Source organism: Dromaius novaehollandiae, chromosome 3 (genome assembly GCF_036370855.1).
Source record: "Dromaius novaehollandiae isolate bDroNov1 chromosome 3, bDroNov1.hap1, whole genome shotgun sequence".
Lineage (NCBI taxonomy): Eukaryota > Metazoa > Chordata > Aves > Casuariiformes > Dromaiidae > Dromaius > Dromaius novaehollandiae.
The window spans coordinates 58793494-58809017 of record NC_088100.1 but is presented as its reverse complement, the minus strand read 5'-3'; the positions used below and the strand labels follow the sequence as shown (position 1 = coordinate 58809017).

The 15524-nt window shown below is 39.3% G+C and overlaps 1 long non-coding RNA gene across 4 annotated transcripts in view; it reads right to left on the bottom strand.

Annotated features, from left to right (window-relative positions):
• The window catches only part of LOC112986015 (uncharacterized), a 52757-nt gene that overhangs the window by 37095 nt on the left and 138 nt on the right, over positions 1-15524 (bottom strand). For all 4 annotated transcript variants that reach the window (XR_010388358.1, XR_010388359.1, XR_003259894.2 and 1 more), the window contains exons 2-3: positions 4957-5075; positions 1048-1106 (exon numbers count right to left, since the gene is read on the bottom strand). This is a non-coding gene — a long non-coding RNA (uncharacterized LOC112986015). The remainder of the gene's footprint in view (positions 1-1047; positions 1107-4956; positions 5076-15524) is intronic.

Sequence of the window (15524 nt, the reverse complement as noted above, 5' to 3'; positions counted from 1 at the left end):
ACCAACAAATAGGTTTGCTAAAATGTTTCCATGCAGAAAAAAGAAAAATGAGCAGAATAAAGTTCAAATCGATGCCAATAAACTGTATTTAGTACAGTACAGTCTGTTTCACATAGCTGTGTTCAGAGGTGAGGAAAACGTTTTTCTCAGTTTGGCCTCAGAAAACTGTCAGGAAACTTCTAAGGACTCCCTATAACAGAGTGAGCTTAAAACAGCAGGGATATACAGCTCCTTTTAAGTACTTTATAGTAAAGAAATAAGGGACCATATGGAAGTTGCTTACTGGAGAAGGTATTCCCTTTCTGTATGTGGCAAGTCACAAATTCAAAGCAAAAAGTTGCATGAAGTGGAGCTGCAACTCTATATCTAAGCATGTAATTCAATTATAAACAGGTACCTTGGCCATTAGCCACAAGACAAGAAATTTCCAATTAATCAGTTTTAAAAAAAATTCATATTTAAAAAATGAAAAGTAAAAATCCAAGACAAGCCCTTAACTGCAATCCAGTAACAACATACAAATTTGTTTATCTGAAATATTGTTGCTAGAGAGTACTTTACCCTTCTAGTTACGACAGTAAAAGATTCTTGGTGTATGAAAGGGGAGGGGTGAGACCAACATTTTTTACTCAGTTGACAATCTAGTTTTTGCAGCTTTTCTTGATCTGAACAATTTTTCTTTTCAGAATGGAATCTGCCTAAGCCCCTTACCTTATAACACAGCTATAAGAAGCTAAATTAAGAGGCAACAGGAATGAGCGCATGCTTGTACAATGAAAAAGCAAATAAATCTTCAATCATGCAAAATGAGGTTTGTGAAGAAGTAAGGATTTACCTTGCACCTTTCTACACACGGTTATTAGTTTCATTCCTTTTTAAAGCAGGACATGCGTAAAAGAGTCAAAGACAAATTATGGCTACAATCTGTATTTGACACCCCAGTGTCAAAAAAAAAATAAAAATCAGAAACACTTGTAAGATCATGGATGGGTTTTTTTGGATTTACAGATGTCCATTAGAGTAAATTTTAAAAAAGAAAATGCTTACCACTAGCAGAGTCCAGTCCGCACCAGGGAAGGTTCAAAACTTTGTGCTGTGAACTGAGGCTGAAGAAAAAGTCATTACAAAATTAGCTCAGCCGAACTTAACTTAGCCTAGTAGGAGACTCTCCTTTCTACCTGTTAATTTAGACAGTAAGTTCTCTCCAGCCCCACAGCCATCTGCATCTCTTTAAGTTGTCATATTCGGTTTGATTGAAAATGTCACATAGTAAACAAAAAAAAAATCTGGAACTTTGAGGCAGTTGGAATCTTACTGACAAGTTTTCTAAAAATCTAATCTATTAAAAAAAAAAAAAAGCTACACAATGAAACCAGTTTCAAAACATTTGGATGGGGTAGGTTTTATTGAATCATGGACTGTATAGTAACTAGTTTACAAAGGTCAGCCAACTACGTTAGCCAAGACAATTACAAATGTCATCCCAACACTTTTATAATCTGAGTTTTTGTAGCATTATTTGGAATCATCCTCCAAATAGTCACAAAACAATGAACATTTTTCAAGTTGAATCATTACTCAGGCATTGCTGTCATCTTCCTAATGTCACCACATCAACCTGTCAGTACACTGTAATGGAACACATTTGTACAACAGTTTATCAGAGTGCCTTGTACTGGAATATTGTAACTCCCAGCAGTCTTGAAATGCTTTCTTGAGTCTTTGTATATTTGCTATGCCATTTTCACATTCAAAGAGCTCTGTGATAGAAATCCTGCTCCTGTGCTTATGGAAACATTCAGTAATTTTACTCTTACCAAAACAACAAATGAAATAAAACACATATTCTCAGAGTAGAAACACAACTACACATAGTAAGGCATATATAACATCTGCCAATGTATTCGGCTAAAAAGCATACAAGATATATATGCTTTATGAAAAATCATGTCTTCTATTCTAACCTGTAAAATGGTTATAAATTTGCATTAAAAATAGAACAAAATATTCAAGACTAAGAAATTGAAGACAGTATACTGAAGTGTCCAAATAAAAGTTTTATTTGAAAAGAAGATCCCATGTCTGCACACTAGCCTCATCTAAAAAAATCTCAGTTTAAAAGGCAGGTAAGTTAATAACAGTATTTTTCTGCTCAGTAGAAATTCCAGGTTGATACTACTGTATTTGATTTCCTGTATGAAAATGGGACATGAAAAGCAGTGGCTCCTCAGATCTACAACAGAAGACAAATCATAATTCTGAAAAATCCCTGGGAATTTCAATTTTACGTGGCTGCATGTCTTAGCTTTAAAAACATCTGAGGATTTATGCTCCACTTACAGAGACAGTAAAATTGTGACTGTATAGAAGCACTTCATAAAATCCTTGCATAAATTTTTACCTATAACTAAAGTATATAGAGTCAACAAAGCAAAAACTGGAAAGGTTAAAAACATTTTATTTCTCATTCTAGCATGACTTTTTTTTTCCTTAAACAGCAGCATATGGGAAGTTCCTCTCTTTTTAATGATGGCACAAAGGGGTGATACCATGTCATTGAAGAACCCCATCCTGCAAATTATTACGTTCTATTACCTTCTTTCACAATGTACACAGGTAAAGGATGTCTTTTTCCTTTAAATAACTTGTAATAACTTAATAATAATTCTTTTAATCTAAACAATGACTACCATTTCACTGTAGTGTTAAATTTATAAAGTGCATAAAAATCTGACTTTGAAAGCTTTGTACTTTCAAAATATACACTATAATCCTGGTCACCTGTTGACTCATATCTTTCTATTACGGTAAAGTAAATTTAAATCTATATTACCAATTATTATGAATACAATTTTTGTATCTATAAAACAAAGAAATAAGGAGCCTAATTCTTCTTCCACTAGGGCTTTTGATGTGAAACTCCACTAAATTCAGCATGAATCTTCCCACTGGTTTCTCTGGAGTTTGATGCAGTTGTGAAACAACTGAATCTATGGTGTATCTGCATAAATACACACAGAGAAGTTTGATACAGAAAAGTTATCATTTCACACAAAAGCATATATATAGAATGGCACCCACAAAGCCTGATCATCACAGCCCAGCCTGAGCCCCTCTCTGCAGTGGGTGTGTACTGTTAGGAGGTCTACACAGACTCAGAAGAAAAATTCTCCTTCCTTATTTTATCTCCATTAAGAAGAATGATGTATGATGTGACAAGAGCATGTCTTCTGATCACATACTACTACATATTGTATATATACCATACAATAAAAAGGAAGTGAAATATTTTTAACAAGAAAAATCATGTGACTATCATAGTTAAAATAATATCCTACTATAAAAATGCTGATTTCTTATAAAGCACCTTTCATCTGAATACCTTAAAGCATTTTACCTGCTACAACCCTACTGAAAATTTTCCCTCGCTCGAGTTAGGTAAGTTTTTATTTGATGACCAGTAGAGCAAACAGAGGAACAGCAGGATAACTTACAATTCTAAAAGTTGTATTTCATTACTGGCTCATCATGGTATACCATCTGCATCACACATATTTGAGTGTGTCACAAACACGCTGCAGAATTATTGATGATAAATGCTGAAAAAACATCACTCTTCCTCACACACATATATACATATGTGTATCTTCATGCCTATGGTGGCGCAGCACAAGTTTTGATCCTCCAGTGAAAACCTGGATGCAAGATCTGATTTTACATGCAAGATGCAATGAAACTGCCATTGCCAGATAGTATCAAAAGAGTACAAAATAATCAGAGTGAGATAATTTGTGACTTGAGCCAACAAATATGTCTTATTGCAATATGTGAAGCCAGGAGAGTTTTTGCTGAGCTTTTGCAACTAGCAGAGTAGATAAAGCATGCAAACAAACTAGAGTCAATTTTGGTACAATCAGCTGAACAGCTGATGTTCCTGCACACAGTTATCTCATCTCAAATGTCATTAAAAAAATTAATGTTCTCTTCCCCACCTTGCATTGTGTTTTTTTTTACAAGAAAGAAGAATTGCACAAAACAAAGTGTTAATTCACATTCAGAAAGACTGAATTGGGGCATTTTGTTCTCCCCCATCTGAGTTTCTCTTGGCCTACAAATCTGTACCACCCAAGATCACAAATCACAATATTTGTTTTTCAGTGCATGCTATTTTTCATGCTGTATCAGGAACGCCTATCCACAGCTGGCTCCTCTGGTCCAGTTTTATATTTTCTGCTGAGGAATGGCCTAAAAAAGGGAGAGGCTGGTGGACTCTGAATGCATTTCTATTTTTCATATTCACTCTGTCCCATAATCCATCTCCCCATTTCTTCTTCCTCTCTCTCCTAGTCTGGATGAATTCTCCACCAACTCTAAACTAGTTCCCCTGGGGTTGCATGCAACTGCCACTATTTGCTTTCATGTTACTGGTGAAGCTAGAGTGCAGTGCAGTTTAGCCATTCCCAGTAGATATATTATTAAGAGAAAAGGATTTGCCGATACAAATTTGGAGGTATAAAAAAAGTTATTCCTAGGTTAAGAAATCTTGGATAGTTGTAGACAAGGATCATCTTACCCTACCTTTTGGAGGCTATAATATTTTCCCAGCTCCCTCTCTATAGGGTCTAATAGTAGCAGCCGCATTTGGCAAAAACCTATCTTCCGGAGTCTGAATGTGGAAGAGTTTTGCACATCTATCATGTTCATTAGTATGAGATTTGGAAAGAGACACCGCACTGTAACTATGATTGAAGTAAGGGATGTGTGAAGATTTAATGCTGAATGTCTAAATACAGCTTGGAAATATATTTCTACAAGAATAAACCTGCTTTTCAACTTAAAAGGTATAGAGTATACATTCATTTAGGACAGTGATGAAAATGAACATAGAAATCTTCATGTTGACATGCTCAGATTGGTGCCACTATTTTGATCTAATCAGGAAAGGAAATGACTTACATGACTTACAAGCAGGGGTCAACAGCTTCAGTGAAGCACCAGTCGGGAATGTTTCTATGGCTGGACTCTCATGGCAGCATTCAGTCACATCTATAGTACCTTCTCAGGCTCCCAGATGGCTAGAAAATATAGAGCCAAAGATCAAAGCAAGAAGAAAAAGGTTACAGTGAAAGTTGAAGAAAGGCTATTTTCTTCTTTTCTGTTAAACTGCTGATGACAAGTCTGTTTTGTTCCCTCATGGGTTTCCACAGTACCTCCTACACAGTTCTTTTCTGGCTAAAAGATCACTAACTTCAGTTGTCCCTTGTAGATCATTAATGCTTTTGCCTTCCAGAACTGTTTCATCTTCAAAAATGCTCACCTTCTGATTATTGCCATTTATTGCCACTACACAAGCCACTCATAGCCACCCAGGGAGAGCTTGTAATGCAAAAGACAAAGATGCAGGTGGGAAGTTCTTTACACGTCAAATTTTGGTGAAGTGGGAGGGAGTGACAAGAAGGAGCAGCCTTGGGCATGCTTCCACATGGCTGTGTGCAGGTATGCCCTCCAGCCATATTCTGGCTCTGTGGAAGAAGAAAGTACCAGTCAGGAAAGCCCCAGAGAGTACCACTGTGCACTGTAGCAAGCTATCGCTGTTCCCCGTGGCAACACTAGTGCCCGTCTAGGACAAGGCAGGATGCCAGAGCCTTACTGAGACGATATGCAGACCATCACACCATCTAACTTTAGCCACTGAACTAAGGTGGCTGAGAGAGGAAATCAGTCTCACGAGGCTTCCCCTGTGGTCCACGTCCTCCATGGGGCAATTCAGAGATAGAGACTAATTTAGGGATTGGTATTAGGGAATGTGAAAACACTCACACTTTTGGCCACTAAAGCTCATTAGGATTTTACCCACAGGTCTCTTCCAGACAATGGCAGGTCAGCAGGTTAGTGCCCCCCACATCACGACACAGCACTGGCCCCAAATGCTGCTGAGGGCGCTGTACCTCTGGGGCCCTCAAACCACTCACAGCCACATCAAAGGGCTCTCCCCTGAACTCACTTACGAGTTTACTTTAAAGTCTGCCCATCTGAAAAGTACAGTGGCATTAAATTGTATACACAGGGTTTTTTTTAAACAAACAAAACCTCCAAGTCTGACAGGCAGGGGCAGAGATGGGATTAGGCAAACATCCTATACAGAAGGTTCCTCTTTCTGTCTGTCAGCTCTAAGTGCTTTCTCTCACAGAACTATACAGTACTAACTGAGCCGGAAACAGCTATTTAAAAAGTGATTATAGTGTGACATTTTTGTTTGACCTAACATCAAGCCATGTGCAGCCTGAATGTCAGCAAAGCTATTTACTATAGAAACAGGTCCTAGAACGCTTAAATGTGTGCAGTGTCTTAAATCTGCTTGCTGTCTCCACTCAGTGCACATGAATGACACTGAGGCCAAGCTGTAAAGTACAGTGCTCCATAAGCTGGGATGATTGACTAATATGTTGGGTGGCACAATGCATTCAGCTAGAGGCTCCCAGGAAGGAAGACAAAATAATGGATAATTAAAGTCAATCTCAGGTTAGAAAGCACAGGCCCGTGCAAAAGGCTTCCTTGGATTAGCAAGAGAATGCCAATGGACCTGTTTCTTCCTCGGATATTTGAGGAGCTCAAACATTTGGACAAAAATAACAAGTCCTTTCTTTTTTTTTTTTCTTTTTTTTTTTTGCCAGTGCATGAGATGCATCAGTCACATGAGCGAGGAGCGAGTGCAGCCCTGAGCCAGTGCTACAGTTTGCCGCTACAGCAGTCTCCTTCAAGCTCACAGCCTCTGCAGTACAGCCCGGTGGCCTCAGGACTCTGGACACACAGGGATGACAGAGCCAACTCAGGCTGACCAGTTGAGGGTGCCATGTGGGGTCACTGCGGGGAAGAGAGGCTTCAGAGCTGTATCACCAGTGTTTAAAATAACAGCCGAGCAGTGGGGGAGCAAGAGATGGCAGCTCGTTATGTGAATCTCTTAGTGTGCAAGAACCAACAGGAATGACGTGGGTCAACATGCTGCAAAAGTGCATAAGCATATACAGTTATAAAGCTATATATAAAGTTGGCTTATCATGAGCTCCCTCCAGAAGACAATGAACTAGTTTACAAGGGACAAAGACAAGTATGCTTATAGGTCCTTAATGGGACTATAGCCATACAGTCGGACAGTGTTCCGATCTGATTTTCTTCTCAGAGCCCAGAATAACAAACAAATCAGTGTGCCTTTATTTTGAAAAATGTTGCTCAAAGTAATAAGGGTGGGTGGGGGAACTCAAAAGGAAGCAGAACTGTGATAAAACTCCCATTTTGTTCTTTCTTGTATGTCAGAAAAAAATTTACATTATAATTCAGAGTGCTTTTGTGGCTTTATTTTTCTTTACATTGTTACATGCCCGATCACATCTGATTTTGGAAGCTAAACAGAGTCTGCCTTGGCTGGCATTTGGGACACTGTTGAAAATGCAGCAGACTTTGGGCAGGATCTGTATTCTCATTATATGAATATACAGTGCCCAAGAGCATGTTTTTTGTGTGTGTGAACAAGAATATTCACAGTTTTCCATACTTTAAAATACTGCCCTGCACCAGATACTGACCGAAAATAACAGCATGAGTCTTAAGTGGGCATGTTTCAAATAAAAAAAGGGAATGCTTGTGAATACTAGCTACTATTCTCCAAAGAGCACAGAAAAACCCTTTGAGCAAACTGATCATCAGGTCATCAGAGCCAGGAAAGAAATTCTTTAATTTCTGTCTGTTTGCTATTTACTTTACTAAGTGCTGACAGTGGCAGGGGACTGTGAAAATCCCTTCAAAACTTATTTAAGTATAATAAGTGTAAACAATATAAGCTTTTTAATAGAAAAGATATGAGGGGTAGACAAAGGTTTTTTTCATTTTATTTGGGGTTCCCTGTTGTTTTTGGTATTTTCAGTGACAAAGGGCTTAATTATCATATAAAGGTTCCTTACTTCTTGCTATATCTTAGAAAATTCCAGAAGATCAAGTCCAGCCTTCTATGATTTTGCTTGGAGGCTCCCAAGCAAGAGTTAAAACTTTAACAAAACTTTCCTTTATTAAAAATGTTAATTAGTCATTCAGGTTAAACAAGTATCACTGAAAGAATAACAAACATGACCGAAACTCCCTTCCTTTCTTATCGAATATCATCAGTGGGTACCTCTGTGATCCTGAGTGGGTCTTGCAGCTCAGAGGGAACAACATTTTTTTGTCAAAAATTTAAAAAGGCAAAAAAGACTGTTTAAAAAAAAAGACAACAAAGACAGATAATGAACAAACAAAAAAGATATATGGGTATCTTTCTTCCAAAGCAAGGTAAGCTTCATATGACTATAAGCCTTTCCCAGGTAGATGGTCTGAGCTAGATTTATGCAGTTTTGCAGCCTTTCTTTGTTCTATCAAAATGCAAGGGATTTCTAAATCCTTATTTGGATGCATCCCCTAAGAGCAGAGAGAAACTGACAATTACTGAAGCAAGGCAAGTTGTTTTCAGTTTAGCATTTTTTTTCTAAGCCAGGCTTGTGGTTTCACTTAGAGTCTGAATGCTTCCATTCTCTGAGAAGCCCAGTGGCTTTTCCATAGCAGAAGATCAAATGATGTTAATCAGGCAGTGTGGCCTAATCCTCTAATTCAGCTGCCTTTTTACATTAGAAATGTCCTGCTCATGTAAGATTGATTTGCTCTTAAATTGACTTTTTTTGCTAAATGTACTATTCTGAAGTTCTGCTCTTGGCTCTGCAGATCTGTTTCTTCTACTTAACTAAGGAAAGACTACTTTTTCTTCTTTTTGTAGTTCTAGAAAGGCAAGTGTTAAGGGTTCTGACAGGAAACCTCCTGTTAATCACAGAAAGCCAAAGATGTTATGCAGCAGCAATAAGAAGAGCATTTTCCTTTTTGGTAGTAATCCTACAAGGTTATCTACACTTAATGAATATACTACCATTAGCTCTTGTCGACTACAGGAAGACTATCCTAAGCACAATTTCTCATCAGCCTTCTGATGCACCTTCCATTGATATTCACACGTTCCATCAAGGACCAAAACAATCTGCTCACCTTTTTTGTTCCTTTTTGTTCTCTTTTTTTGTGGTGGTGACTCTGGTGCGCAACACTGTATGACAGGCCTCTGCACACGTTACAGGGTGTAGGCCAGGAGGAGCAGTGCTACCCTGCCACTAGGAAAGGCCAGTGTGACCAGCACTACTCTGCAATGTCTCTGTGCATCTGCAAGTAGATTGCAGACCACAGGCGCACCTGAGCTGCAGGCTCACAGGAGGGGAAAGAGCTTGTTACTCCCTAATTGACTGACAGCTTATGCAGCACTGCTGAGATTGCCTTGTGCAGGCACGAGGAGGGGTCAGCTGGGTGAACCTCAAACACAGTCCATCAGACTTGGTAGGTTTTCTGACACTGTTACGCTGGAAGAGCTCCTGAGCTCTATGAGCATGAGTGGACAGGCTGTCATCACTGGTTGTGTCTACTGACCTTCACGGCAGCTCCCATTAACGAAGGTCAAATGAGGAAATCCCAGCAATCTACAGATCACATACATACATTTAACTGTATTACCAGTTCTCATTCACACATTTGGAACCAAAACTCTGAAAAGCCTAAAGACAGGCATTTCTCCTACAGGCAACACATACATCTCTGAATTTCTGCACAAACCCACAGGCTAGACTCTCCTGAAGCACTAAATTTTCACTGAAGCACATAGTCTTCAGTGTTAATGACTACAGCACAAATGAAGTTTCACTCACCTCTAGGCTGGATTTGGTCACTATTTACAGCCAATAACCAGCCAACATATGTGACAGGTACTTTCTACACGGGTACTTTTTACACTTTTAATGTTAATCTTCTCCATATGAACCTTGCCTGCTTGAACTGTAGAGGAAGTCATAATAAAAGATGTACAGCCCTTGGCACAGCCATCAGTGAGTAGTACCTATCTCAGCTGCATGGACAGTGGCTGTGCAAGGCAGCTCAGAGCCGTCTGGGCAAAAGACCATATAGCCTAGTATCTGTGAGGTGTATGACAGAGGGGAAGGAGCCACATGACATACACATGCGAGACCTAGTGTCCCTGTGGTTTGCTCTTTCTGTATTACTACAGAGGATTCTTGCACAAGCAGATTTACACTATCTACTTCTACCTGGTTGCTAAGATTGCCTCATGTAAAGGAAGATATAACATGGTTTGGAGAAATAAAATGAGCCTTTACAGTCTCTGGCAAGTGCTCTTTAATCTTTTTTCTCTTACAGAGGACACAGGGACTATTGTTCCTGCCTACTGAATCTGCGATATGTAATTACTTTGCTATATACAGTGAACCACACTTTTTTTTTCCTGTCAGATGATAACAAATGAATCCAGTCAATTAATTACCTTTTTCAAAGATATTTCACTGACACAAGGTTTGGTGTGTCCATATTAGCAGAACACATAAGAGTTTTAGAAATCCCCAGTGTTGTTACTGGCACTACACAAACCACAGGCTGATTAAGTTCCACCTTAAAAGTAGCTAAGGGTTCTGTCCCCGGTCACCTGGGCTTTGTAGAGATGATTTTCATATTATTGTGCCATGTGTAAAACAACCCCTTTCCCTCGGTGGTATTTTGTTAAAGAAATTAAAACATAATTTAAACACAGCATTTTGTAACAGCAAATGTGTTTGAAGTAGAGATTTGCGGGCAGAGAGCGCCATCTCCTGCTACTAGATATGATTACTGAGCAGTAGGAAGATATGTAATTTAGTAATTCTCCACTGGAATTTCCATCCGCTACAGCAAATGGTGAAGCAAAAACCCACCTTAGCTTGATGAATGATTGAGACTTAAGTCTTAACGTTATCTTAATATCCTATAGAGAGACTTTGCAAATCCCTACTAACATTTCTGAATTAAATTAGAAAAACTGATTATAATTGCAAGGAGCTGGGATCCCAGATTTGTTTCTGTTGTTGGGCTCCTCAGTCAAGAATAAAACCACCTTTGATTTTAAAAGAGCTAATATTTTTACTACATTATTGTCCTCTGGCCCTCCAGAGATTTAAGTATGTATTTAACATTACATATGGTGCACACATTAAGTACTTGGAAATATTCACATATAGTTATACCTCTAGCACTGTCCTGGAATGACTGAGTAAAAAGCTAATGTAAATAAGCAATTTTTGTTTGGATACAAGTTGTAAAGAATAGTTGTATTAAGGGCAAATATATTTCACATGCATATTTTATCCCACATAAATTGTACATATGTTTTAATGTATGCTTTTGAAGAAATCTATTGCACACTGAAAAACGTAAACCAAGACATTATTTCTAGCAGATGCCTGAGAATTTTTCTCCACCAATATGCTAAATGATGTTAGCGTGTTCTGCATACTGTTACCTAGCAGCATTCTGCTCTGCTTAATGCCATGAGAAACCTCAGGTCTCCTGAGCATTCACAGCTCCAAAGGATTCAAATGGAGCAGAGATTTAAGTACGTTACAAAATCAAATTGTGTATGCTAAATGCACACAGAAAACCTTCAGTGTGTAAGCCACAAAGAGATGATATGCTAATTTTGAAAGCATTTTCTAAACTTAGTGGACAGCTACAGGGGAGACTGTGAGCCCAGCCTCTTTAATGATACACAACAATCTGTTCCAGAAATGTACCTTAATGACACAGGCGGCAAGAAATTATTACACGATAAAACTGAAAATCATGCCTCCTCATATATTCTGTACAAGACTTACCCATGTTAGAGAATTGTTAACGAGTCTGCAAAAGCAAAGTTACTGGATTTAAAGGGGTATATATACATTAAAAATCTATATTGAATAGAAGCCCTCATGAATGTTTAAAAGAGAAGGTGTCTGCTACTAGCTAGCTTTAAAAATAGCACTGTTGAATGAGATTCTTTATTTTACTAACATAGAAATTATTAAATTATTATATGCTATTTCTGTGATAGTCTGAGTGTGGAAAGTACTTGACCACTTTTCAGGAAACCAGAAGGATTCAGTTTTTGGCTACAGAGTCTGCAAGATACAGCAAAAAAAATAATGAAGATGTAGTAGAAACAGACATGTAAAGAACAAAAAGATAATCAAGAACAGTCAGCATGGATTTACCAAGGACAAATCATACTTGAGCAACCCAGTCGCATCCTGTGATGAAATGGCTGAGTACATGGACAAGGGGACAATAGTGGACATAACAAATCTTGATTTTAGTAAGGCTTTTGGAATCATTTCCCACAGCATTTTCACTTGGAAGCTGAGGAAATATGGCCTGAATGAGCTGGCTGCTTAGATGGATTAAAAACTGGGCAGTCTGCTGGGCTTTGTGGGTAGCCTTAGTATCTGCCTGAAGGCCAGTAACAAGAAGAGTGCCCTAGGGGTTGATACTTGGGCCCATATGGTTCATTATCTTCTTCGAAAGGCTGGATGATGGGACAGCATGCACCCTTGGCATATTTACAGATAATATTTAGTCGGGGGAGTGGTTGACACGCAGATGGTGGAGCTTCAGATCAGAGGCACCTTAAGGAACTTAAGGATTGGGCTGACAGAAGCCCTAACAGGTCCAACAAGTAGAAATGCAAACAAGGATAAATGCAAAGCCCCGCACTTGGGGCAGAGTAAACTCTTCCATTGGTACTAGCTGCAGAGGCTGGCTGAGTAGCAGCCTTGCTGAAAAGGACCTGTGGTTATGGTGAAAGGCAAGTCCAATATAAGCAACCAGTGAGCTCTCATCCCAAGTAAGGCAAATCACATATAAGGCTACATTAGACGGAGCATAGCCTCCGCCACCCCGCTTGGGGCTGGTGAGGCCCTGCCTAAAATACAGTGTCCAGTTTTGTACTCCTCAGTTCAGGAGGAGGGGCTCCAGTAAAGGGCTACCAAGATGATCGGGATCTAGATCACATTACCCGGACGAGAGGTTGAGGGAGTTGGGGCCGCCTTGTCTTTTGAAGAGCCTAAGGGGTGGCCTAATTGTAGCCTACAGCTACTTGAAGGGTGGTTACAAACATGACAGAGCCAAACACTTCTTTGTAGTGGCAGACAATATAACATGAAGCAATAACCAGAAACTGTGGCTTGGGAGGTCCAGAGAGGACATTATGAAAAAAAATTGTTTGCTTGGACATGCTGAAGATGTGAAATTTTCATCTTTGGATGGTTTCAAGAGCTGTGAAGACAAAGCCACAGCAGGTCTGACTTACTTCATTGATAGTCCCACTTTGAGTGGGAGTCTGGACTAGGCAACTTCCAGAGGTCCTTTCCAACCAACATTTTTGTGAAACAACTGTAATACTGATGACTTTCCTGCTCTACGATCCTTGTTTATTATGTGAAGACAGCTTTTAAATGGTCACCAAAAAGTTGTGTCTGGATCTATTATTAATTCAGAAATATTGTTTAAATATACATACAAGCAAAAATAAAAAATACTCTGCCATCTGCTGATATCAGGCAAACTGCAGATGTTCTTTTCTGAAAATCAAAAATTTATTGCCACATTTAAACCATTAAATGGTATTTCAGCTGGCACTATAAAAACAGCAAAGAAATGCAACGTATTGTGAAAAAGCTACCGACTGTAAAGTAATTCAGTGTGTTACTTATTTCAAGCTATAAAAGTGATAAGAAGTGCCTGTAGCCAGACGCCAGGAGCCCCTAAACCAATTTAAACCTCTGAGTGCAGCAACTGAAATAACCACCCTCTCTTCCCTGAATAATTATTTGAGCTTGCTCCATTTCCTATGCTTTTTTTTTTTTGAGCATGCTAAATGATATGATCAGTTTTAACCTAATTAAGAGATACTCACCAAGAAGGCCCCAACAGCAATTCATTTTTGTAGAGCCCAGCTTCTACTTCGCTCAATATAATTTGTGGCAGTTTTAAGATTCTAAGAATAGCTCTTTGGGGAGTTTATAAAACGTGTGGAATTTAATCAGAACAAAACACGTTGGTCAGCAAAGTTCATACAGCCCATGCTGTATGCTTCAATCTTGACTCTTTTATCACAGAGAAGAGAGTTATATAACCCTATATACCTGACTGTGTCATATTTTCTTACTGGAATAATTTAAGTTCCCTGTCCCCTCCTACCACCCCCAGCATTATTGCTGCCCATTCTTTAATTAGCGATATTTCTGCATATCAATCGTGTGCTTGATATTACACAAAGAATATAAAGAGGCAGAGTTACAGTTCCAACAAGCTTACAACTAAATAGTCAATTCCAATCTTGCTCTTTCTTGGCAATTTATTGAAGAATTGCTAGTAATTTGGCTCACATAACAATGCCTCCTGTAATCTTTTCAATTCTCGTTCCTGTCTACAAGACTGCTTTTCTTTTCTCCACATGGAAGGATTCCTTCTTTTCGTTTTTGTATCCCTGGGAAGAATAACCCACCTATGTATCCTTTCTTGCAGCAGTCACATCCATGAATAATCTAACTTCTATTGTTGCTTTCCTCATTATTTTTGCTAAGAGGATCTGGAACATGGTTTTGAGCCTACTGATTATTTCTTTTTTCCATATTCTCACCTGACTTAGAGAAATATTATCCAGGTTTCAGAGAGTCTCTCCAGAAATGGAGACTTACATGTCCCAGTGCTTAATTCTAGCAATTTCATTTGTAGTGAAACCCACAACCTTGAATCAGCATGTCAGTTATCCAGGCAAGAGAACATTAGACACCTCAGAACAGCATCCAAAATAGCATCCACTGAGCGTGCAGTTGTGCAAAATTAGCCTATCCAATATCTAAAAAAACACTGAGGACTTAAGGAAGTCCTATTGAAGGATGTACTGTGCCAGATCAATGGTCCATGTAGCTCAGTGCCCCATTTCTGATACTGGCCAATGGGAAAAACAGTCCCATCATCTGCAATTAACTATGTAGGGGTTTCCATAGCTTGTATTTACTTCTCTTTTCACAACTCCAAAGGGATTCTGTTCCCAGGAATCGAATTCACACTTGTGACCTCCACAGCACATCACAAAAGCACCCAGGCTCCCCAGTACCACAGCCCAGGCCCTCTCCTGCAGACAGGCACCCCACAACTTCCCGGATTTGGCAAAGCTTCTACAGCTTCTTCTAAAATGCACTGGCTTCCTCTTTTAAAAAATCACTTTTTTAGATAGCTCCCTAATACCTATTTGCCCAAGGGGCAGGACTCCGCTGTGTTTCAAAGACAGCCCTGAAGGCTCAGCTAACGGAGGATAGAAAAGGCAGGTAGGGGAGAGCCAGGAGTGGGGAAGGGGGAAAGAGAAGAGCGTACTTGACCCATCCCGCTGAAGTAACGCCACCGAGCAAAAATGAATTAATCCAAAATTTGCGGGATGGAAGAAGGAGACCGTAAGGGCAAACGCAGCCCTCTGGCTGCTGCGTACCCCTGATGCCGCCGTGCCTCGCAAGGCGCATTACCTCCAAGAGCTACCTATACATTTTACTCAACCAAGAGCTTAGCGCGTTAAAAAAAATTAAAAAAAAGAAAAGAAACGAAAC